The sequence below is a fragment of the Herpailurus yagouaroundi genome, unplaced genomic scaffold, assembly GCF_014898765.1.
Source record: "Herpailurus yagouaroundi ecotype Mexico unplaced genomic scaffold, PumYag 196, whole genome shotgun sequence".
In the NCBI taxonomy this organism is placed as follows: Eukaryota; Metazoa; Chordata; class Mammalia; order Carnivora; family Felidae; genus Herpailurus; species Herpailurus yagouaroundi.
Genome location: NW_024412427.1, coordinates 19689415 through 19714526, shown reverse-complemented (window position 1 = coordinate 19714526; position 25112 = coordinate 19689415). Strand labels below are relative to the sequence as shown.

At 35.4% G+C, this 25112-nt stretch overlaps 1 long non-coding RNA gene across 1 annotated transcript; it reads left to right on the top strand.

Annotated features, from left to right (window-relative positions):
* The first annotated feature begins 6808 nt into the window (after positions 1 to 6808).
* On the top strand, positions 6809 to 8512 carry LOC121012008 (uncharacterized). The gene is made up of 3 exons (XR_005781910.1): positions 6809 to 6937; positions 8213 to 8275; positions 8389 to 8512. It is a non-coding gene; the product is annotated as an uncharacterized LOC121012008 (long non-coding RNA).
* The last annotated feature ends 16600 nt before the right edge of the window (positions 8513 to 25112 follow it).

Here is a 25112-nt window from a genome sequence, read left to right as displayed (position 1 = left end):
TCGAGCCCCACGTTGGGCTCTGTGCTGATAGCTCAGAGCCTGGAGCCTGCTTCGGATTCTGTGTCTCCCACTCTCTCTGCTCCTCCCCCGCTCATGCTCTTTCTCACTCTCAAAAATGAATAAATGTTAAAAAAATTTTAATAAATAAACATTTAAAAATTAAAAAAAAATACCTATACTCAAGCCTCGCCCCAAACAACTGAATCTAAATATATGCAAGGAAGCCCCAGCACGAATATTTTACAAATCTCCTAAGGTAATTCTAAAAGGCAATTGTAGGATCAGTCAAAATTACTGAATTAGCCTTCTACCAAACAAAATTTTTTAAAAGATTTTAACTTATTCAAATAAAATAAACTGGTATTTAAATTAATTTTTGTATTGACACATCCAACAAATATGTTGAGATTGCCAAGTTACAGAGTGAGTCAACAGGAACTTTAAGACCAAGATTTCAAATTATCATTCCGAAAAGTCTCTCTCTATAGCCATTATCAGTCCACTTGTTCTCTCAATTTAAGGCCATAGCACCCAGACTTCCCCAGTTGTCTGATTCTTTTAAATTTAAACAAAATGGCTGAATTCACCAGATGTTCTGTTCTCAGATTAACCAGGTGATCTGGCATCAGACTCACTCTCCATGTCAAGATGCACACTGGTAGCCTGCCAAAGCATCTCCTCAACCTACAGTCCTTTTCCAAAGGTTAAAATCATAGCAGAGCTGAAACAATACTGCTAACTCTAACAACACAGGCCAGAAACAAACCCAAGAAAGAAACTGGGCTCTCAACTTCAGATCTTGACCTCTGTACCATTCTACTCAATGTAAACCCTTGTATTTTGCATTTTGTAATGCTCCTTCTTCTGAGACAATATGCCTTCTGGCTTCATATCACACACACACACAAAAAACCACCTTTTTTTTTTTGACCCACTGTTTCTCTAAGTTTTATCTATTTCTTTGAAATATCGTAAATGCTATGGCTATTTCAACCAGTAATTGTGTTTTTACATCATCTCTGAGAATGGCACGTAGTTCAGAGAAATACAGCCAAAGTAGTTCAGTGTTTTTGGCTTATTGTTTGAATATCTTAAAGCATTGCAGCTGGAAAGAATTCCATTAATTTGTGGCTAGCACTGATACATCAGCCTTAAGAGCTTCCAAGTAAACAGAGGGAAGTTGGCATTGCTATCTTGTGGCAAGAAGCAAAGAACAGAGTGGTACAGAGTTCTCCAAGAAGGAAACATTAACCCAGATGTGAACAAGACAATGAATGAATTGTTCATTGGAACTTTTCAACCTTTCAGCTGTGAGCAGCAATTATAATCACCAATGCATCCAAACACTCAAAGGAGACTTAAACCTAAAAATTACACATCATGGCACAGGCACAATTATGTCTCCACAGCTCCATGAAGTACAGGAGCCCAGTTTAACTTAAGCACTTAAAAAAATTAAACTGCTCTTTTGGGGAAACCCAGAAAAGCATCTGGTCGTATATAACGCATGCATGCATGCAGGCACGCATGCACGTGCACGCATGCACACACACACACACACACACACCCTACATTTAAAAACAACTGGCATTTATCTTCAAGAATCAACTCTTCATACTTATTACATAACACTCCTTTCACTTCTAATCAGAAAGGCAATCTTTCTTCTAATATAGTAAACATAATTTATTTGTAAATCTAACAGAAAGGATTACAGTTGGCTATTTTAGGCCTCAGATGTCACAGAGTTGTGTAGTACCAGAACTTTTTTTGCCTTGCCAAAGGACAAAAGTGTTTGTGTTTGTGCCTAGATGGTAAAGTTCTAAATTATGTGTTTTATTAAGTACCTTAAATTATTTTAAACAGTGACTAGATAATCAGATGATCTCCTCTATTCTGAGGTGTGCAATTACACTTTTGCTCTCTTAGAGTTTCTCTATTATGCAAATCCCAAATCAGATTGTTTTAACATACCTCTTCTTAACTGGTTATATTTCTGCATCATTAATCAGCTGAATTGTTCCTTTCCATGTGCCATACGGAAGGTCATTTCTGGTAGCATTTAACCAGCCAATATGAATGAAATTTATTCAAATATTATTTGTCTGCATATTGCATAGAAATCTCTCTGATGTCACCTTGACACATATAATGCAAAAACAAAACAACAACAACAAACACTTGACTGTAGTATCTATCCTCTGGAAACTTTTCTAAAGTTATTAACTGCTTAAAAAAATCAAGTGTATACAACATCTTTACTGATTTTGACCAACTGAAAGTATGCACAAATTGTTTTAGGAATGACTTTAGATATATATAAAGGGATACATAAAATGAACTCATATATATTAAAATAGACTGTTCACAAAAAGGAATGAACTTTTAGAAAAACAAAAGAAAATGATTACTACAAATATTATAGCTTAGGGAACACCCAGTGAATCTTAATTCATGTAGTCACATCATAATAACTGATTCTGATAATATATAATAAATTATTACTCTATTTTTAAAACAACTTTTTATGTACAAGTTCTCGTTATAAACATGATACCGTAAGGGCTTTAAGTCCTTAATTAAGTCCATAAATAAGTCCATATATATTTCTGTAAAACTGCTCTTCTAAGGAAAATGGAATGAAAATCTGAATAAATTGCATAACTTAAAATATTCTGGCATATTAATTCAAAGCAATAGGCATAAATTATTCCACTTTATTTTTCTGAGGAAGAACCTGACTACAGTAAAAGAGAATTCTCTGTACTGTTCTCTTCATATTTTGGTTTGGAAAAAAAATACTTCTTGATGTTAAATGCAGCAAGTCCATGTGAATGTGATGATCGATCAAGTAAGTATGTTGCCAATCCTTCTACATGAATTTAATAAAATGTTGATTTGCTGATTTGTAGGAGAGATTTTATGCTCAATAAGTTTTACAGGTAAAGTCTTAGGTCTGACTTTCTTTGTACAAATTAGACATACTTGTGTCAGAAGAATGTCCAAATAATGGATGGCTATGGCAAGTCAGGAGTTATGACTAGCAACATTTGTACAATTCTACAGCATACACAAAATCCCATTATTTCCAAAAACTAAACCCATGTACCTAAAGAAACATTGTGCTAATGGTGGATTTCTTTTTATGATCTTTATATAAATTGTAAATATTGGTTTTTGTGTAGAATTCGTAACACATAATATTATGGATTTTCATCTCAAAGATTTATTATACAATATAGCTTATGATTACTGGAAATTAAGATATTTTTCCTCTTGACCTTTTGTAGAAAGCGAACCTCCCTTGTATGTTTTTCCATAAGCATGTGTTCAGAAATACGCTCTAAGGCATTACTTTTCAAACTTTTGACTGGTGGCCAACCAACTCCCTCCCCCCAAAAAAACAACCCTGCATTTTACTTTGGAACTGGGTACACACACACATGTATATGTATAAATGAAACATAAGTTTGACAAAGTAAAACTCCCCGGTTCTTCACTCCATTTATTTGTGCTATCAGTTATTCTGTTTTACTTTTGCATTCTGGATATGACCCACAATATTAATTTTATGAACCATCCATGGTTCCCCACCCAGAGTTTGCAAAACACTTCTCTAAGAAAAATCTGGGCCCTGGCTAACTCTCTGATGGGGGAGGAAAGGCCTTCCATACACACTTATGTCCCTGTCAGGAACCTCATTATGTTCAGGACCCTAAGAAGTCTAAGCATAACCTAGGACCTTAACTGAAAATACAAGTAGAAAATCACTGTTATTCATTATAAAAAATCTTGTAAGAAGCTACACTTGTGGAGATTATATGAAGAATAGGTAGACCATTCATGTAAATGGATAATCTTTGACATCTACCTATGAATTAAGCCATACCAACAAAGTTCATATGTGGTTTTCATCAAGGATCCATCACCATATTGCTCTGAGAGAATCAAGTGTCAGGAAGAAGTGTGTCTAATTTAGGGATGCTCTGGTCCAGGCCATCTGACACTTTAATGTGATGTGCACAAATCCCCAGGAGAATCTTGTTAAAGTTCTGATTCTGGTTCAAAAGGGTTGCAGATTCTGAATTTTTAACAAGCTCCCAGGTGAGGCCAGTGATGTTGATACAAGAAGCACTTGGGCAACAAGCATCCATATGTGATTATGTTATTCCTAAAATTGGGTTTTTGAGAGCTCTTCAGATAGTTCTTTTTGGACATTTATCAGGAAGAATTGTCCTTTGTTGATCAATTGCTTTGCACTTGGGAGAAAAATAGTTACATTTTATTAAAAAGGACTCATTCTTCAATCTACATTATACACATATCATTGATTTTTCAACATGTCTTTTCTTTTCTTTCTCAATTATTACCAGTTTACATTCTGATCCTGCCTCTCACTTGCATATATTGTTAAAAATTGTTTCAGGGGTGCCTGGGTGGCTCAGTAAGTTAAGCATCTGACTTCAGCTCAGGTCATGATCTCATAGTTTGTGGGTTTGGGCTCCATGTTGGGCTCTGCACTGACAGCTTAGAGCCTAGAGCCTGCTTCAGATTCTGTATCTCTCTCTCTCTCTCTCTCTCTCTCTCTCTCTCTCTGCCCCTCGCCCCGCTCATGCTCTGTCTCTCAAAAATAAACATTAAAAAATTATTTCACATATTTCTTAGTAAAACATCAATGATATAACATTGTTCAAGATTCTAGGATCTATGGGAGAGGTCAATCAGGGTCCATGGATCCATGGTCTGTGCTGCAGCAAATTTCTGAGTGGTGCCTCTCACCAATACCTAGTCCTCCTGAACTTTTCATGGATGCCAAATTAGAACCCCTTGACAGAGGCCAGCTTGCTACTTGGCCTGTACACAATGTAAGAGCCTTGAGAGAAAGGCTCTTGGAAAAAGAACCTCATTCTGCTTCACTTGAGGATATTGGGCATTTAACATAATTAGCTCCCCACTCCCCACCAGAATGGGAAAACATCTCTTCTTCTATCAGATTTTATTTTTTAACATTTATTTATTTTGAGAGAGACAGAAAAAGCATGAGTGGGAGAAGAGCAGAGAGAGAGCAAGAGAGAATTCCAAGCAGGCTTCACACTCAGTGCAGAGTATGACACAGGGCTCAATCCCACAACCCTGAGATCATCATCTGAGCTGAAATCAAGAGTCAGATACTTAACCAACTGAGCCACCAAGGCGCCCACCCCCCATCAGGTTTTTAAATGAAAGCATGATCGCAAAAAATATGCATGCTTTTAGTACAAGATGTGAAAAAAATGAATCAATGTGTTTATTAAAGTGGTAACTGCTCTATTTAGAATTTTCTGCTCTGGTTACAATATTATGTGCACAAAAAAATTAAAATGACTTTTACATTGAGTTTGAATTGATGGCAAGCATCAGAAGCTTATAAGTTTAATTTTAACAATAAATAAGAGGTATAGTGGTAGGGAAAAGAACAGAGGAAGAAATTCTAGACAAAAATTTCAATGACATCTTTATTTTTTTTAATTTTTTAAATTTAAATTTTTATTTATTTTTAAGAGAGAGAGAGAGCAAGGGAGGGGCAGAAAGAAAGGGAGACACAGAATCTGAAGTAGGCTCCGTGTTCTGAACTGTCAGCACAGAGCCCAACACAGGGCTTGAACCCATGAACCACGAGATCAGGACCTGAGATGAAGTCAGAGGCTTAATGACTGAGCCACCCAGGCACCCCTCAATGACACCTTAAAGTCCTGGATCTATCTTTTAGGTATAAAACTAAAAGATATTTCTATAAGTGAAATGTTTTTCAGCCATGTTTCTGGTCTTTAAAAAGAAAAAGTAAGCATATTAGAAGGCACTTATGGTAATTGCAAAATAGCTGTTTGAGTATACTTGGTGTAAGTCAGATTCTTACCCAATTCTTGCTATTCCCACCCAGATCAACATTAGAGAGATGCTACCAAGAATGTGACTTCAAAAGGAAACAAAAACAAAAACAAAAACATGACCAGCTTATCCTTTTTAACTTGAAAAAGGGATTATTCAAAGGAAAATAAAAAGGTTTTATGATCTGAAGAGCTGTCCTATAGTGATTGGCAAGCAGTTGATCCTGTTCTCCATGGAAAAGGAAGTGGGAAACACAATTAGAAATAAAAAAAAATAATTTATCACAGTGGAAGTGGATGGAAACTGGTACTACTGGACTCATATCTGCTGTGAATGTACAATCTATGCGCTAGACTCTTCTGCGCAGTAGCATGATAGGGCTATGACATTAGCAACCAAGACACCTTTGAAAATATTTCTCCATTTCCATTACTGCTACAGAAGGACGTTGGACCCAGTATCTAAGACTTGGCATTCTAGATAAGATACCACCTGATGTTCAACAAAATTTAGGAAAGACAAGATCATCAACTCTCAGAGAATTAGCAATTTGTTTTATATTTGTTTTAATCTAGCAACATCCCATACTTCATATCACACACACACACACGCATATGTGCAATGCGCACGTGCACTAACATAGACAAAATAAAATAACACTTTCCATATGACTTAAGAAAACCTTAAAAATGTTCTCCATCTATTTCCTAATCTGTAAAATGAGGGTGTTAGATTAGATTAGATAACCTTTATAATCTCTTCGAGTTCTAATGATATATCAACTGAGTGTTCCCAGAACAGGAAGTGAGCATGTGGGGAAAGGTGCATGTGGTTCTTAAAGATAGGACTCCATGAGCACTCCAATGAAACGTCATAATGACCCTATTTTGACATCTCTACAATTCTCTCTGGTCCTTAAGCCCCGTGAATAAAGTAATGCTTTATTTTGTGAAAATGCATAAGGTCTTTGGAAGCTTTAGGCTTGGCCAGTTGGGCCAATTGGTCCATCATCACCTCCACTGCATTCTTTTGGCCAAAACAAGTCACAAAGTCAACCCAGACTTAAGAGGTAAGAAAACAGATTCCTCTCTTGATGAGTGGAGATACCAGTACATACTGTAAAGAGCTTGGATACAGGGAAGGGTGGAGAATCAGGGATATTTATTTCTACAATCAATCTAATCCATGCATTATATAACCATTACAAAAAATCTACATACTGCCAAGAAATGTCTTCATCTTCATTAGTGGAGCTTCCAACCTCATTTTTTTTTAATCCAGAAGGACTAACATTTCATTCCAAATACTAGTATATGCATGGTTGTAAATTATGCCAATAGCCTAACACATGAACTCATTTCCTTGTATTGTTCAGTGTAAGCCAATCATAGCATTCTCCACCCCTGAGTGCTCTTGACTGTTGGGGATGATGAAGTAAAAATCATCAAATCTCACTGTCCAATACATCTTTCTGCAATCTAAGGAAAGAGATCTGTAACTGGGCCATTTCAAGATCTCATTCTCCTAGAAAATTAATGGTCAGCCAAGGGATGTGAGAAGGAATGGGAAAATAATTGTTTTAAGCCCAACTTTGATCTCTGTAAGGACCCTTGTGCTTTCCTTAACCTCACACATTCACTGGCATCTGTAAGACAAATCTTCAACTTTTCTTTTTGAATTAAAAATTAAAGTTCCCAGGGGAAATCATGCAATGGGAAATTGACACTTCAGTAAACTTGGCTCACACATTTTATTGATTATGATAAATCTAATTATTGCAATAAATCCCGGGAAAACCAAAAAATATATTTTCATGCTCCAGTGATATATATATTCCTTTCTATTAGGGTAATACCTACCTGATTAGAATCTACTTCCTCAAAAGCAATAAATAAATCAAGGAATCATTCTAAACTACGTTTGCCTCAGTTGTCCTGCAAAAATCTTAATGATATTTTAACTATTTTTGTGGACTGATGGATACCAAATATGACAATAACACTTTTAAGTTCTCAACTGAGCATTAAACTTTTATTAAAATATAATGCATGAACATTTTAAACTATAAGGAAAAATCAAATCACACAATTTATGCTACTTAGAACTCTGGATTCTGGCCTCTTTTTTCTTTTACCTTTTTTTTTAATTAAAAATATATAAGTCATGCCTAATGTGAATCTTATTTTCTTTGTTGCAATAGCTCTGGCTGGGCTCAGTGACCTGTAAAAAGTCAGACCTTTGGACTTAGACAGCTTCATTTCACTTCTTGTCCTGGGACTGGCCAGAGTGTAATTTCTCTGCCCTCTGGCCTGTGTCTCTCCCACTGTCCCTCATCTTCCCACAGGTCACATCAAGAGGCCATGCCCCGAGGTTGGGAAATAAGCCTAACAAGCAGGTTCCACCAGAGGTGAGGAGACCCCTTTCCTTCACCAGTGTTGGAGGTTTAATTTGCTCTAAGACCCAAGTTCTTATCTTTGAAAAACAAATAATTTTTTTTCTTTCCTCTTTTTTTTCTTCCAGAATAAAAGAAAAAAAAACACAATGAAAGTCAATTTTATTGATTCTATGACAACTAAAGCAAGCAAGAAAACCCTCCAACCTATTCTCGATACCTAGACATGGAAAGTCAAAAATAAATTTTTAACTGAAATTTCTTCCAAGGCAAATATCTACATAGTACAGGTCACTGATTCAAGATTCAGTTAAAATAACTCTGACACTTATTTCTTCAGTCCCTCAAACTTTCTACCCCAATGTTGCTTTTATCTATTTCTTAAAGATGTATTTTTCAAAGGGTGAATAATAAGAAATAAGAGCAAGCTGAAGCAAAATGTGAGGTGTAGAATACATTTGTATTACATGCATGCAATAAGGTGTAGTAAAGACTCCAAAACCATAAATAGATTCCTGGGTCAACAACTTACTAATTGTTAATCTTTAAGAAAGTTAGGTTTCTCAAACCTCAGTTTACTCATCCGTGGGAAGACAATAATAACACACATGAGTATAAAGTAATGAGAAAAGCACTTTGTATTTTTTACACTGTTGTAAAGGAGTATACGGGTGTTATCTGTTGGAACTATAAAGTGTGTTATGAACAAAAGACCTGACAATGGAGGGCCCCTGGGTGGTTCAGTCAGTTAAGCGTCTGACTTCAGCTCAGGTCATGATATCACAATTTGTGGGTTGGAACCCCATGCTGGGCTCTCTGCTCTCAGTGCAGAGCCTGGAGCCTGCTTCAGATTCTGTGTCTCCCTCTCTCTGTCCCTCCCCCACTTGTTCTTTCTCTCAAAATAATTTTTTTTTCTTTTTTTTCTTTAATGCTTTACCTTTGAGAGAAAGATTGGCAGAGAGAGAGGGAGACACAGAATCTTGAAGCAGGCTCCTGGCTCTGAGCTGTCAGCACAGAGCCCGATGTGGGGCTCAAACCCAACTGTGAGATCATGACCTGTGCTGAAGTCGGATGCTTAATTGATTGAGACACCCAGGTGCCCCAAAATAAATAAAGTTTTTAGAAAAAGGACCTGACAATGGAGAATAATTTAAAATGACACAACAGCACCTACACCCATGGAGGCACACTTCAATCTCCCAAGTCAAGACAAAACAGACTCTTCTTGTGTTTATTATAAAAATACTGACTTATGGGTTGTATTCTTCAAAGAAATTATAGAAGTCATTCAATATTCAATTTTATTTTGGAGGGATCATAGAGGTAAAGAAATGGATCTTGGTAAATATCATTCTAGTTAAATGAAAAATAAATGAAGTACTCATATCTCCTTATGTAATGGCAATATAGGCTGCAAGTCTCAAACACTGTTTTTGATCATTTTTATTTTTTAATGTTTATTTATTTTGAAAGAGAGAGAGAAAAGGAATGCATGTGTGAGAGTTGGGGAGGGGCAGAGAGAGAGGGAGACAGAGAATCCCAAGCAGGCTCTATGCTATAAGCGCAGAGCCTGACATGGGGCTCGATCTCACGAACTGTGAGATCATGACCTGAGTTGAAATCAAGACTCTTAAGACTTAAGTGACTGAGCCACCAAGATGCCCCAATGAAATTTATTTTTAAACCTCACTTTACCTGTGTCTTTTTATTATTATTATTATTATCTTAGAGACAGAGAGCACAAGCAAGGGAGAGGGGCAGAGGGAGAGAGAGAAATATCTTAAGCAGACTCCACACTCAGCATGGAGCCCACCCCAGTGATAGATTCCACGACCCTGGGATCATGACCTAAGCTGAAATCAAGAGTTGGGACACTCAACTGACTAAGCCACCCAGGCACCCCTGTTTTTAAATTATTTTTAATTAGCATCTATCATATGGTATGTAAAAGGATTCTTAATAAATATTTTGGACAGATTAATACCCAATCATAAATATCTTGTGTTTTTTAAATAGTCATTTCTATTAATTCAAGTCATCTTTTTCTCTCTTTTCCACTTTTCACCATCTTAAGCAGGATTGTTTTTGAGACTCTCATAACTCCCACAGGTTAAAAGTTGTGCTACGTTTATTCCTTTTCAAGGTGCTATAAGCATAACTATAAAAAAAATATTATCTTCATAACTCAGAATTCCAGAATGCTTACTGGATATGGTACAGTGTTAGTGAGATACTCTGTAGTTGTCATAACTGAATGTTCACTTTGAAGAGGAAATTAAATGTCCCTCTGAAGTTTAAGATGAGGGTGACAGTCAAAAGTCAATGTCATTTTTTTTAAATTACTTCTACTCCAATATAAATGGAAAACAGCTTCCACCAGTTTCCATATTCATATGGAAGATAAAACACATCTTTGAGATGACATTTAAAATCAGGAAGAATCTGCCCAATTCTCTGCCAGAAAGAAATTATTTTCTAGAATGTGGCTTTGTCAACATACCTATCAGTGCATCTTTTCCCTAGATTGCCTTGCTAATCACAGATACTGTTAATGCTATTTGAATTTTATCTCTCTCTTCTCCCTATTATGTTTTCTCTACCACCACATTTTTCTTACTGCTGGGATAACTGGTCAAGCAGCAAATCTTATTGCTCCTCATTGCTTGTTGACAGAAGAAAAGAAACTAATTGAAAATTCCCTCTCAGCAAACCAATGGTTGACCTTATTGTGATCTGGAATATCAGGTTTGCACATCTAAGTCTGGAGTACCAGCATCCCTTCCATCCCTACCTAAGACATTGTCCCACCTCACCACTAGATGCCATCAAAATTCACCCACTGATTATTATAACCCAGAAATGAATATAGCACACAACCCGGACTAAAATCTATCATGGTAACTGTGTCACTAAGCCATCAGTGACCACTCTATGGTCCTTTCTGTGTGAATCCTAGTTTCCTGGAACTAACCAAAGTAAAATGATTTAATAAAACTTTCATAACAGAAACAAAATAATAGCCACAGCATTTCAACTAAATTTCCCTAATGTATCACTGACAAAGCTTGTTCGTCTTCAAATCCAATTTATCTGTTCAAATCCCTTTGCTACTCTTTATGTAGAGTTCTTTTTGAAGTTCGTTGGAGGTCGGGAACTAGAGGAAACAGCAGGACTCAGAGGAGCAGGGTAATAACTCTCTAAATACAATTACATCTCTGGAATTACTGAAGTAAATTCTTTCCTGGTGAAGACTTAAAAAACTTTATGTGAAGTGATGAAGCAAATAAGATGTTTCTGTTCTGTGAAATCATGTTAAAGGACATGCCTAGCTAGCAGGCCCTTAACCCTAGTACTCAGCTTCCACACCATTCTGGTGGCAGACATTCTCTTTCAGTTCTGTTTTGCTTCCACATTAATTGTTGTCCATAGAACAAGCTGAGAAAAACAAAAGCCGAAACAGTCCATGTAGTGGCATCTCTGTGTGGAGTTAACTGCTTCTAGTTGGTATGTTACATTGGCCATAGGCCACTTGGTACCTCTACCATGCCTGAGGAAATGGTGATTTTTCTCAGAAACAGCTCTGGATGAGGAAAGAAGAGCCCATGACCTCCCGTTAATTCATTCCAAGACCTTGATCATTTAACTTCTTATGGTCTTAATTTCTATTTTCTATCTGAGAAATTGCAAACAAATACATTTCTTCCAGCCCATGTGCTGAATTGTTCTGAAGCTTGGCTGAGTTACAGAAAATGTTTCGGAAATTATAAAGACTTATGTAAATGCAAGATATGAATATATCACTTGGTCATATTGACTTCCTGTCAATGTTATATTATTTAGTCTTATTACAAAAAGGATTAGCCATATTCTATGTAATGTTAAAATCCTGTTAGGATTCACTATATGAAAGAAGCAAGTATTTTTGACATGATGAAATTTCAACTAAAATTACTCTAAAATCAGCCTTTACAACATACCTTTTTGAATTTCTACAAATTAAACATTTCAACCCTGCTTTGTCCTTCTTTCTGTTCAATGCACTGAGACTAATATTTCTATCAGTCTAGCATACCATTCATTTCCTTCAAAGTAGAATCCTTTTCACCCGCTCATTCATATTCTGATCAAAGTTCAGTAGATATTTCTAAATTGTATTTCACTTTATTCATCATCCTATTCCCTCATTTTCATTCATATTCTCACACATATGAAGGATGGATCTAGAATTTTCTCACTTACATCTTGGAGCTCATTTCCCACCAAGAGATTTAAGGTCTCATTTCAGGTTCTGTACCTCAAACCCTTAGCCTTTGAACAGCGCTTGCTCCCCAGTTGCCTAATAATATAGATTATCCTAAACTTCATACAGAAGGTACTTCCTGTCCCAATTTAACATCTGGAGGACCTCATTTAAGTAATGTTCCTCACTAATTAGTGAAATAAAACAAGGGAGAAATTAAGGGCTGAGTGGAGGGTCAGATGTGAACACTACCCTGGATGTCAGAGAGTAGGTGTACATACTTTTTATTTTGCTACAATGAAAGAGTACTTATATTAAGACTGGTTATTTCAGGTGTAAAGGTGCCCCTCAAGTTCTCCAACCCATAAGAACATGTGACACATATGCATTATATTAGTTACCTTAGTCACCTCCAATAAAAGGCAATTCGTGGACTGTACTAACTAAACACCCAGGATCTTTTATATGCCTTGGATAGGAAACAGTATTGAGTCATCCAAGCTGCTTTATTTTGCAGTTTAGAGGCGTCAGTTACTAAATTGTAGTGATATCAAACACGTGCACAGGGAGAGCATATTGTTGAGTATTTTTATAAGGAATTAGTCAATGTAATTGCAAGCTGTAAAGAGACTGTTACACAACCTCATTACATGTTGTAAACACTTCATCACATGACATCTTTCCATGTCATAAATACATCATCAGAGACTATTATGTTCTCTAATGATGACTTCTTGCATCCATTCATCATACAAAAATGAATAAATGCCTAAGGAGAGCATCATCTGTATAGTTTGTCATTGCTATGATAACTCGATCTCTAAAATTTCTTATGATATCCTATATATTTACATACGCTGTTACACAGCATGAAGGTAAGTCTACTTGCTCTTTGCTCCTTATTCTTACAACCACCTTTAGCTAAAACTAATAAAATCTAACCTGACCTGTATAGTTTTGTAAAAAAAAATATTTTCAGAAAGAGGAGGAAGAGGAAATTAAGAAAGGAGAGGGAAGCTAAGGAGAAGAGAAGAAAATAAAAAAGAACAATTTAAAACTATTTAAAATAATTGTGCTAATACAGATCTACTTGTGTTTCTGTATTTTTGTGTTGATTCTTTAAGACTTTCTTGACTTTAGACATGCTTTACAATTAAATTTACATAAGCCAATAGAACTGATCATTCTCTGTGATTTAGGGTTTTAATGTTGATTTTAATTTATTCTCTAGGGCCACATGTTATGTATATGGTCATTAATTCACAATTTCTACTTTTCTGCACTACTCCTTTCTAAATCCTATTTTTTAGAGTATGGGATAGAGGAAAATACATATAAAATAAAATCAGACTAAAGCAAAGGTTTCTAATCTTGTTCTAAGAAGCCATGTATTATTCTTGGGTCTCCAAAGCTTCCTAGATGAGAGATGAGGCTAGTGGGTCAAATCTCCACATCCTCTCCTACCTCAACCACAGAAAATCTACTTATATCTGTTTTCTAATTTGGGTATCAGAGTAGAAAATCACTGAACTAAATAATGCCCATGTTTCTTTGAGCTTTAAACTCCCATCATCTTTTATTTTTATATGATTACCAGGGATTATCATGGGATAGTGGTAGTGAGCAAAAGGCGTGCCCTTGGCTTACGTCTCCCATTCATTAAAGTCTGTAAGTTTAAGCTTTTAATGTTATCAGCAAGTGAAGTCACATGTAACTGTTGTGTTTGTGTGTGTCCATGTCTATGTGTGTTAAGTGTTAATTTGTTAAACACAAACATTTAAACATCCCATAACTGCTGTGATCCTGAATTGGCACCGCCTCATTTTCAATTATGTCAGGAGTCTTAAACCATAGAAACTGACTACCCATTTCTTGACCTCTGAGGGGTTGTGATCTTCACCCAGCAATATTCTGGCAATCATCCCTAAGTATTGTTAACTTCCTTAACTAATGAAATAATTCTTCTTAGGGGCTGAAAACTGTACACATCACTTCACTAGGTTTATTCATTTAATCTTTAGAACAGCCTGTTGTTATCTATTGTCATCCCAATTTTCAGATGAGAAAGGTGAGATTTAGAGAGATTAAACAAGCCAAACTGATTAAACTTCGGCTCAGGTCATGATCTTACAGTTCATGGGTTCGAGCCCTGCATCGGGCTCTGTGTTGACAGTTCAGAGCCTGGGGCCTGCTTCAGATCCTGTGTCTCCCTCTCTCTCTGCCCCTCCCTAACTGCTCTCTCTCTCTCTCTCTCTCTGTCTCTCTCTCTCTCTCAAAAATAAACATTAAGAATTTTTTTTTTAATTTTTTTTTTCTCAACGTTTTTATTTATTTTTGGGACAGAGAGAGATAGAGCATGAACGGGGGAGGGGCAGAGAGAGAGGAAGACACAGAATCGGAAACAGGCTCCAGGCTCCGAGCCATCAGCCCAGAGCCTGACGCGGGGCTTGAACTCACGGACAGCGAGATCGTGACCTGGCTGAAGTCGGACGCTTAACCGACTGCGCCACCCAGGCGCCCCAAGAATTTTTTTTAATGAGAAGATATCCAAATAAAATTACTGTTGAAATAAGAGAAATAACCACCAACATAACAGAATATTATGAAAACCTGTATGCCACCAAATTGGACAACTTAGCAGAAATGGATAAATACCTAGAAACATAAAACCTACCAAAACCGAAACAGGAAGAAATAGAAAATTTGAACAGATCAGTTAGCAGCAATGAAATTATATTAGTAATCAAAAAATTCCCCAAAAACAAGTCCAGGATCATATGGCTTCACAGGCAAATTCTACCAAATTTTTTTAAAAAGAGTTAATACCCATTCTTCTCAAACTATTCCAAAAAATACAAGAGGAAAAAAAACCTCCAAATTCACTTTGAGGCCAGTATCATCACCCTGATACCAAAACTATATAAAGACACCACAAAATAAGAACTACAAGCAAGTATCTTTCATGAATATAGATGCAAAAATCCTCAACAAAAATATTATCAAACTAAATCCAACAATAAATTTAAAAAATCATACAACATGATCCAGTGGGATTTATTCCTGGGATGCAAGGGTGGTTCATTATTTGCAAAACAGCGTGATACATCACATCAATAAGAGAAAGGATAAAAAAACTATATGAATCATTCCAAAAGATGCAGAAAAAGCATTTGACAAAGCACAACATCAAGTCATAATAAAAACCCAAAACAAAGTAGGTCTAGAGAGAACATATCACAACATAATAAAGGACTTATATGAAAAACGGACAACCAACATCATACTCAATGGGGAAAAACTGAGAGCTTTTCCCCTAAAGTCAAAAACAAGACAAAGATGTCCACTTTCACCACTTTTATTCAACATAGTACTGGAAGTCCTAGCCACAGCAATCAGACAAGAAAAAGGAATAAAGGGCATCCTAAGGAAGAAGTAAAATTTTCACTATTTGCAGATGACATGATACTGTATATAGAAAATACTAAATACTCCACCAAAAAACTACTAGAATTGATAAATGAATTCACTAAAGTCACAGGATGCAAAATCAATGTACAGAAATCTACTGCAATCCTATATGCTAATAATGAAACAGCAGAAAGTAAAATTAAGAAAACAATCCCATATACAGTTGCAGCAAAAACAGTAAAATATCTAGGAATGAACTTAACCAAAGAGGTGAAAGACCTGTACTCTAGAATCTATAAAAAACAAATGAAAGAAACTTAAGACAATGCAAAAAAAAAAAAAAAAAAAAAAAAAAAAACGGAAAGACATTCCATGCTCATGGGTCAGAAGAACAAGTATTGTTAAAATGTGTACACTACCCCCCAAAATCTACAGATTTAATGTAATTCCTATCAAAATATCAACAGCATTTCTCACAGAACAAAGAATCCTAAAAATTTGTTTAGAACCACAAAAGACCTCAAACAGCCAAAGCAATCTTAAAAATGAAAAATAAAACCAGAGGTGTCACAATTCTAGGTTTCAAGATATATTACAAAGCAGTAGTTAATTAAAACAGTATAATACTGAGTTAAAAAGAGACACATAGATCAAAAGAATTGAACAGAAAACACTGAAATAAATCCACAATTATATAGTCAATTAATATTTGACAAAGGAGCAATGAATACTTAACAGAAAAAAGACAGTCTCTTCAACAAATGGTGTTGGGAAAACTGGACAGTCCCATGCAAAAATAAACTCAAAATGGATTAAAGAACTATATGTGAGACATGAAACCATAAAAATCCTAGAAGAGAGCACAGACAGTAATCTCTCCAACATCAGTTGCAGCAACATTTTTCTATATATGTCACCTGAGGCAGGGGAAATAAAAGCAAAAATAAATTATTGGGTCTACATCAAAATAAAAAGTTTCTGCACAGTGAAAGACAATCAATAAAACTAAAAAGCAATCTACTGAATGGGAAAATATATCTGCAAATATATTTTCAGATTATATTTTGGGCTGGTATCCAAAAAGAAAGAACTGATACAACTCAGTACCCAAAAAACAATTATTATAATTAAAAAATGGGCAGAACACATGAACAGACATGTCTCCAAAGAAGACATCTAGATAGCCAACAGACACATGAAAAGATGCTCAATGTCACTCATGATTAGGGAAATCAAACCAAAACTACAATGAGATACCACCTCACACAGAGTGGCTAAATTCAAAAACACAAGAAACAACAAGTGTTGGTGAGCATGTGGAGAAAAAGGAACGCTCGTGCACTTTGATGAGAATTCAAACTGGTACAACCACTGTGGAAAACAGTTCCTCAAAAAATTAAAAATTAAAACTCTCCTATGGTCCAGGAATCACACTACAGCTATTTACCCCCAAAATACAAAAACACTAATACAAAGGGATACATTCACCCCTAGGTTTACTGCAACATTATTTACAATAGTCAAACTATGGAAGCAACACAAGTGTCCATCCATAGATGAATGGATAAAGATGTGGTACACACACACATACACACACACACACACACACACACACACACAGAGGAACACTATTCAGCCATAAAGAGAATAAAGTCTTGCCATTTGCAACAACATGGGTAGAACTAGAGAGTACAGTGCTAAGTGAAATAAGTCAGTCAAAGAGGACAAATACCATATTATTTCACTCATATGTGGAATTTAAGAAGCAAAACAAATGATCAAAGGAAAGAAAGAGAGACATACCAAGAAACAGACTCTTAACTATAGAGAACAAACTGATGGTTACTAGAGGGGAGGTGAGTTGGGGGGGGGGGGGGATAAGAAAGAAAGAAAGAAAGAAAGAAAGAAAGAAAGAAAGAAAGAAAGAAAGAAAAGAAAAGAAAAAATAGAAATTAAATGACTTTCAAAATACAGGGAAGGACTTATAAAATTTTTCATCTGAATACATCTAGGGCAAAGGAATAGAGAGAAATAGTTTGGGTCTCTAAGAGAAGATTTTGGAAGCCATGTCCCAGTGTAAATTTTCTTCAAGACCTATCTGAAAAATTCATGTGAATTCTGAAAATTGTTCCATAGAATAGATATTTGTTTCCTGTATCCCATGCCTTTAATAAAATCAAAGTCAAAAGAAAAAAAAAATGATGCTCAACATTTCTAGTCATTAGGGAAACGCAAATCAAAACCACAATGGGATACCATTTCACATCCATTAAAATGGCTATTATGAAAACATAAACAGAAAATAGTAAGTGTTGGAGAGGATGTGGAGAAATTGGGACACTTATTGTTGGGGATATAAATTGACATAGCTTTTGTGGAAAACAGTTTGGTGGTTCTGCAAAAAAATTAAATGTAGAAGTATCAATATGATACAGAAATTCCACTTTTGGGTATACTCAAAAGAATTGAACACAGGGATTCAAACATCAATGCACATATCAGCACAGCCAAAAGGTAAAAACAACCCAAATGCCTATCTACAGACAGATTAAAGAATGTGGGATGCATGGAGATATACATATATATATATATATATATATATATATATATATATAAAATATTTATATAGGAAATATATAAAGTACATATACATATACACATATCCATTCATATATCATATATATGGATCATTATATCATATATAATGGAATATTATGGAATAGAATATTATATAGCCATAAAATTAATAAAGTTCTGATACAAAGTAAAACATGAATGAGCTTTGCAAATAGTATGACAAGCAAACAGTCCAGACATAAAGGGACAAATACTGTATGATTCCACTTATATGAGATACCTAGAATGGGAAAATTCATAGGCAGAAAAAGTATGGTGGTTACCAGCAAGTGGGGAGTACAGGTATAAGGAGTTATTGCCTAATGGTACAGAGCGTCCTTTAAAAGTTCTGGGAATGGATAGTGGTGTTGATTATACAACACTGTGAATGTACCTTAATCCTACTGAATTGTACACATAAAAATGGTTAATGCAATAAATCTTTTATATTTTACCACAATAAAATGAAATAATGGTGAATATTCTTGCAAAGATTCCTTTTGAAATAATTAAAATAATATCCTCTAATTCAAAATCTTATATTTTCTTAAATTCTGGCCATATAGACGGCTAAAATACTTCCAGTTGAGAAATTCAGCTGTTCACTGAATAAAGAAATCTTGAACTATCTAACACAGTCTACTTGCTTGTTCTCTGTGCATTTAAATTATAATGTTACCACAAAGAGGGACAATTATACACTTAAAATAGATTCATTCAGTATGCAGTGTCTATAATACATTTATAGCTATGTTGTTCCCTCACATTGGAGAGATTAGAGAGAAAAAAATTTCAAATTTAGAAGTGAATCACATTGAAAGTTAATAGTATTTATTATTTTCCATGCATCCATAAACCCATCCTAAGCCCATAGGACTGTACCATAGATCTACACTTCCTAGTGGTGATGGACAAAAATAAAGTTTGACTCACCTTGACAGGAAAAACCTGACTCATTAAGTTCAAAGTCCTGACTCCTCCAGGAGGTGTTTGGGGCAAATTCTTGATGCTGATCCTTAGAAGAGAATAAATGAAGAACTGATCTCACATGTCAGTGAATCAAAATGATGAAATGAATTCAATTATTAAGGAAATTCCATGAAAGGAAAAGATGAATGCATCATAATATTGATATTTTATGGAGCTGAAAATATATTTATATTGATATTTAAGAAATATATTATTAAATAATCTCCAACTAAATTTATAAAACCCAAAGGTAATTCCATCCACATGAAGGTTTCTTAGCTTGCTTTTGTCTAAATGACACTGCCCAAAGTTCCTAAATAAGTGCATGTCTCATCACTTAGTTTGACTGTACACAGTAGACAAAAGATGGAAGGAAAATAATTGCTAAAACTGGCCTTTACCATTTCATCTGACAGTATACTTTTGTGTCCACAATAAGAGCGGCAGTAATTACCCATTTCTGTGGCTTCTCTCACAAAATGGGAAAGAAAAAGAAGGAAGTGGAAAGCTTTTGCTCCATGTATATGTGATATGAGGGGATTTGCTTCTGAGTAGGCTTCTATATATGTTAACTCTGGTGTGCTTTCAACTCTAGGGAATGGACAGAGACAATAAACCAGCATAAGGCAATGTCCAAACCCTCCACTTAAACACACACACGCAAACAAACACACAAACTTTCTAGTTTTTCCTCTGCCTGTCTCAAAGCTTTTCTATACTAATCCACTGATTTCCTACTTTACTGTGTAGGGAAATATATCCTCATAAAACCACCTCATCCTTTTGTATAAAGAATCCTACTCAAAGCATTAGGAATTCTCACCAAAGTGAATTATTCAGAAGCATATAAAGATGAGAATTATTATGAAGACTACAAGATAAGAATTATCATGAAGACTACAGTAAGAAAGAATCAACTATTACCTTCAGTTCCAGGTAAAAGAAGAGAGGTTTGTAAGGGCCCCAAGCTAACTGTGCACTCTGCTTTCCTTTCCACCTATAGTCCCCAATTAGAGGTGGCTAAAGGAGCCTCCTCCACTGGGAAGAGGGATGGTGTTGCTATGGGCATTGCTGGAATGTTTCAAAAGAAGGATAAGGTTGGGGAGGGAGGAACTTGCTGGAGAGGGGGTGGGAAATTGTGCACGTTTAATGAGTTCAAACCTCTTCCACAAATTAAGTGAAATATTTTAAAAGGAAACAATATTACTTAAGTTTTATTTGTTTCAGCTACTTGGTTACAACTCCACACGGACACAATTAATGGAGGAAATAGAGTATTTTATAAGTCCAGGTCTCTCTGTCAATCTGAGGCAAAGAGAAATTCTTTGCCTTAATCACCATACATTCCTTTCAGATAGCTAGTATATTACCAAAATAATTATCCCAGGCTTAAGAAAAGATTTTGTCTAGTCATTCCCCAAAAGGTTTTAACAGTTGGGAAGTAGTATTCTCCTGTGTGTAAATCAATAATGAACTTTGTCCCTTCTCACAATATTTGCATGTGTGTATTTTTAAGCAACTCCTAATAATGCACTATTTCAAGTGTACATGTGTGCACACACAACCTCACACAGGCCATTGAAAGCCAGGTTTTCTGTAAATCTAAAAATGATATAGTCAGCCTGGATGCTCTAAAAGTTCTGTTCCTAGGAATTGAATCCCCTTGCCCAGCTCAGATGCTGTGCTCACCAAAAAAAAAAAAAAAAAAAAAAGTTAACGGCTTCTAATTGATCATACAAATAACAAATGTCCTGGAAACTAGATATGTAGATATGTTAAGAAGAAGAAAACAAAGCAAAAGCAGCAAACAAAATCACTTAATTCACCCAAAATGTAAGAAAAAAAAATAACTCTAGAAACTACTAGGTGGGGAAAGTTTATGAGAACAAAATCCTAGGGATTTCAATCCATAAAAACTTTTCATTTTTGTTCTCTTCCATCAGACAGAATAATGACAGATATTTCACAAAATTCCTACATAATGTTCTCAGTTTCCACAATTCTAATCTTTGAAAATAAACCATTTCAACCTTTTGTTCTGAGAGGATAATCTTACATGTAATATGTGTCCTTTATTTTCCTTCTTCCATATGCAAAACAAAACCAAAAACAAAACAAAGAGAGATCTCAAGTTCGAACCTAATGAAGGTAAAGTATGAGCAATCTCTGAGTGGTTGAAACAAGCTAAGGGTGTCATTTTGAATATTAACCCTCAAATGTAATTCCATCCTAACATTCTGTTCAGACACCATAAAAGGCAGCCAGTCCAAGTTCATCAGCTCAAGTGTAGACTGTGTGAACATTCCTAACCTCAGAAGAGCATGGCAAAATAAATAATCACCCGGCTCATTCTGTTTCTGCTTTTCCCTTCCCTCCACACCTATAAATATAGTTTATTGTATACATAGCTTTTAGGGTCAAGTATTAATGGTGAGAACCATTAAGAAGGCAAAGGTCAGTGGCTCCTGACTTGGGTGACCCTTAAATTTAATCTAGCGTGGTAGGAATAGAATTAAAAGTGAGGAACTTGCAAAGTGTGATAAAACCTGCTTTACCTACACAATTGGGTGGTAACAGAGAAATGAAATTTGAACAATAAAAATGAACTCTGTGATCTAATTACAGACCCAGAGCTAAAGGTGAACATTCACAGCCCACTGCCATGAATAAAGGCCAAACTTTGACATCTTTAAAACATCATGTGGTTTCTAGGATCCAGCAGCCATCTTTGGAATTTTATCAAACAAACACTGGTCTTTATTTTTATTTAGTGTTGTCCACTTCAATAAGAGAGATGACAAGACAGTATGTTTAAAAATATAGAAACCAATTTCTTCAGGCCAGCTGAACTTTACCTTTCAAAATAAATCCTTCAAATCGGTCACATTTACACCTATTTTATATCCCTTTTCAACTTGAGAACTTAGTATTTTACTCTTTTCTCTTGCTCTCCCTTTCCACCTGTTTTCATTTAAATATAAGTTATTTTCCCTTATGATTTGAAAGATAGTTTCAACCTACCCCTTCTTTAAAATATTAACAATGCATTCTTTCTGATTTTATATTATTATCATTTCCCCTCAATAATTCCCTTCTTGAATGTTTTAGACCTACTCTAGGAAACCAACGTCTGAGTCTGATCAACTGAGAACTGATTTTCAACTTTTGAAATACATTTAGGTTTTTAAAAAGCTGCAAAAATAGCACAGACAGTTCTTGCATACCCTTCACACAGCTTTCCCAAATATTAACAACTTATTTCATTATAGTATAACTATCAAAACAAAGAAATTAATATTCTTAATACAATTACCTAATCTATAAAATTTATTCAAATTTTACCAATTTTTCCACTGTTTTTTTTTCCTTCTGTCCAGGATCCAAAGATCCCATATTGCATTTTTAGGTGACTTATCCCTTCTCATCTCAGGTTTATGACAGTTCCTTCACTGTTCCTTATCTTTTATGACTCTGACTTTTTTTAAATCAGGTTTTTTTCATGGAATGTCTCTATAACATCAATCTATCTGATGTTTTCTCATGATTAGGTTGATTTTATGCATTTTTTGCAAGAATACCACAGCAGTGGTACTGCACCCTTCTCAGTGCATCACACCAGGAGGTACATGATGCCAATAGGTCTTATAATTGATCATGTAAACCTTGATCTTTTGGTTACCATGGTGTCTGCCAAATTTCTCCATTATAAACTCACTATCTTTCTCTTTGTAATTAATAAGTATCTTGTGGGGAGGTACTTGAGACCATGCAAATCATATTTTGTCCCCTAATTTTAGCATCCATCAATGGTTCTTGGCTGCAATTATTATTACCATGATTGCTATAGGTGATTTTTTATTTCCCTCATTCTTTCTCTATTTGTTGATTGAAATTCTACTGCAAGAGAGCTGTCCCTTCTCCCATTTTATTATTCAATTATTTATTTATATCAGATACACAGATATTTATTTGATTCTATGGATTAGGATTCTAATTAAATAGTATCATATTTTGGTTCAAATTAGTCCTAGTTTTGGCCAAAAGCTCCTACAAGGTAGATCCTGTGTATTTCTGACATGCTATCATTTTTTCAACACTTCCTAACATCTGGCACCAGAAAGAGATTCCAAATCCATCTTGTATTTTCTCTACCCCAACCTCGGAATCAACCAAGGAGCCCTTTTTCCTTTATTGAAGAATACTTAAAAACTAAAATTTGATGAAAGGTAACGTGTATTGCTACTTAGGAGAAATATATATTAACCCACATCTACACAAACATGTATATTTATTTTTTTATCTATCCATCTAATTATATGTATGTAAAACCACAAATTTATACTAATACCTCTCAGTTCAACCCACCACCACAGTGTTCATTCTAGCCTTCCCTTTTCCCTGGTTTGTAGCTTCTTTCTCTGCCAGTGAGGAACCTGGCTCTCAATAACCAGTTTATTTACTTACTGGCTTGGTCCTAGTATACACATATAGTAGTTCCAGAGCTGCTAACCTACACATATGTCCAAAACAAAGTCACTAACTGTAGCACATCCTTTGTGAGTAGTTCTTTTTTCCTTTCACCTTAAATATAAAAAACAAAATACTACCTTTTGTTTTATTATTTTTTTAATGTTTACTCATTTTTGAGAGAGAGAGAGAGAGAGCGCGCGCACAAGCATGAGTGGGGGAGGGGCAAAGAGAAGAAGACACAGAATCTGAAGCAGGCTCAGCCTCTAAGCTGTCAGCATACAGCCTGACACAGGGCTGGAACCCATGAACTGTAAGATCATGACCTGAGGCCAAGTCAGAGGCTTAACCGACTGAGCCACCCAGGTGCCCCTAAACAAAATATTGTCTTTTAAAGTTACATAGCTCTTTGCTTTTCCACCCCTCTGCAAGATTATGTCTGAAATACAGTTAGGTTAATTCATTATATGTATTCCAGTACACACACATGCATGTACATGCACACATACAAACTAATTCAAATTAATAACTATAATTATTCTTTTACTTTTTGGTCATGCAAGCATTATCATGGTTCAAAGAGTCAGAGCTATACAAGATAAACCCAGAGAAGTGTCACTCACTTATCATCTCTACTGTCCCATTTTCTTCACTACTTTCTGTACACACACACACACACACACACACACACACACACACACACACACATTATAGGTAATTGGTCTTTTTTTCCCTCCTGGTTTATCTTTCCCGTATTACTTTTGGGCACAAATAAGCATATTTTCTACATGCATATTTTCTAATATCCTATTCTTTCTTACATGAAGGGTTCACACTACAGGTATCTTTGGTACTTTGTTTTTTTCACCTAACAGTATGGAAATCCTGGAAATTACTGCATGTAAGTTTTTAGAAATCTTCCTCATTCTTATTTACAGCTACACAGTATTCCACTGTGAGGCTGTACCATAGTTTATTCAACTATTACAGATGGGCATTTGGTTGTTCTAATATTTTAAAATCACAAACAATACAAGATGAATAACGCTGTTTGTAATCATTTTTGTACTGTTGAAAGTGTACCTTAGGGTAGATTTCCTTGTGGTAGAATTGTGGGTCAAAAGATAAGGGGACATGTAGTTTTGTTACATA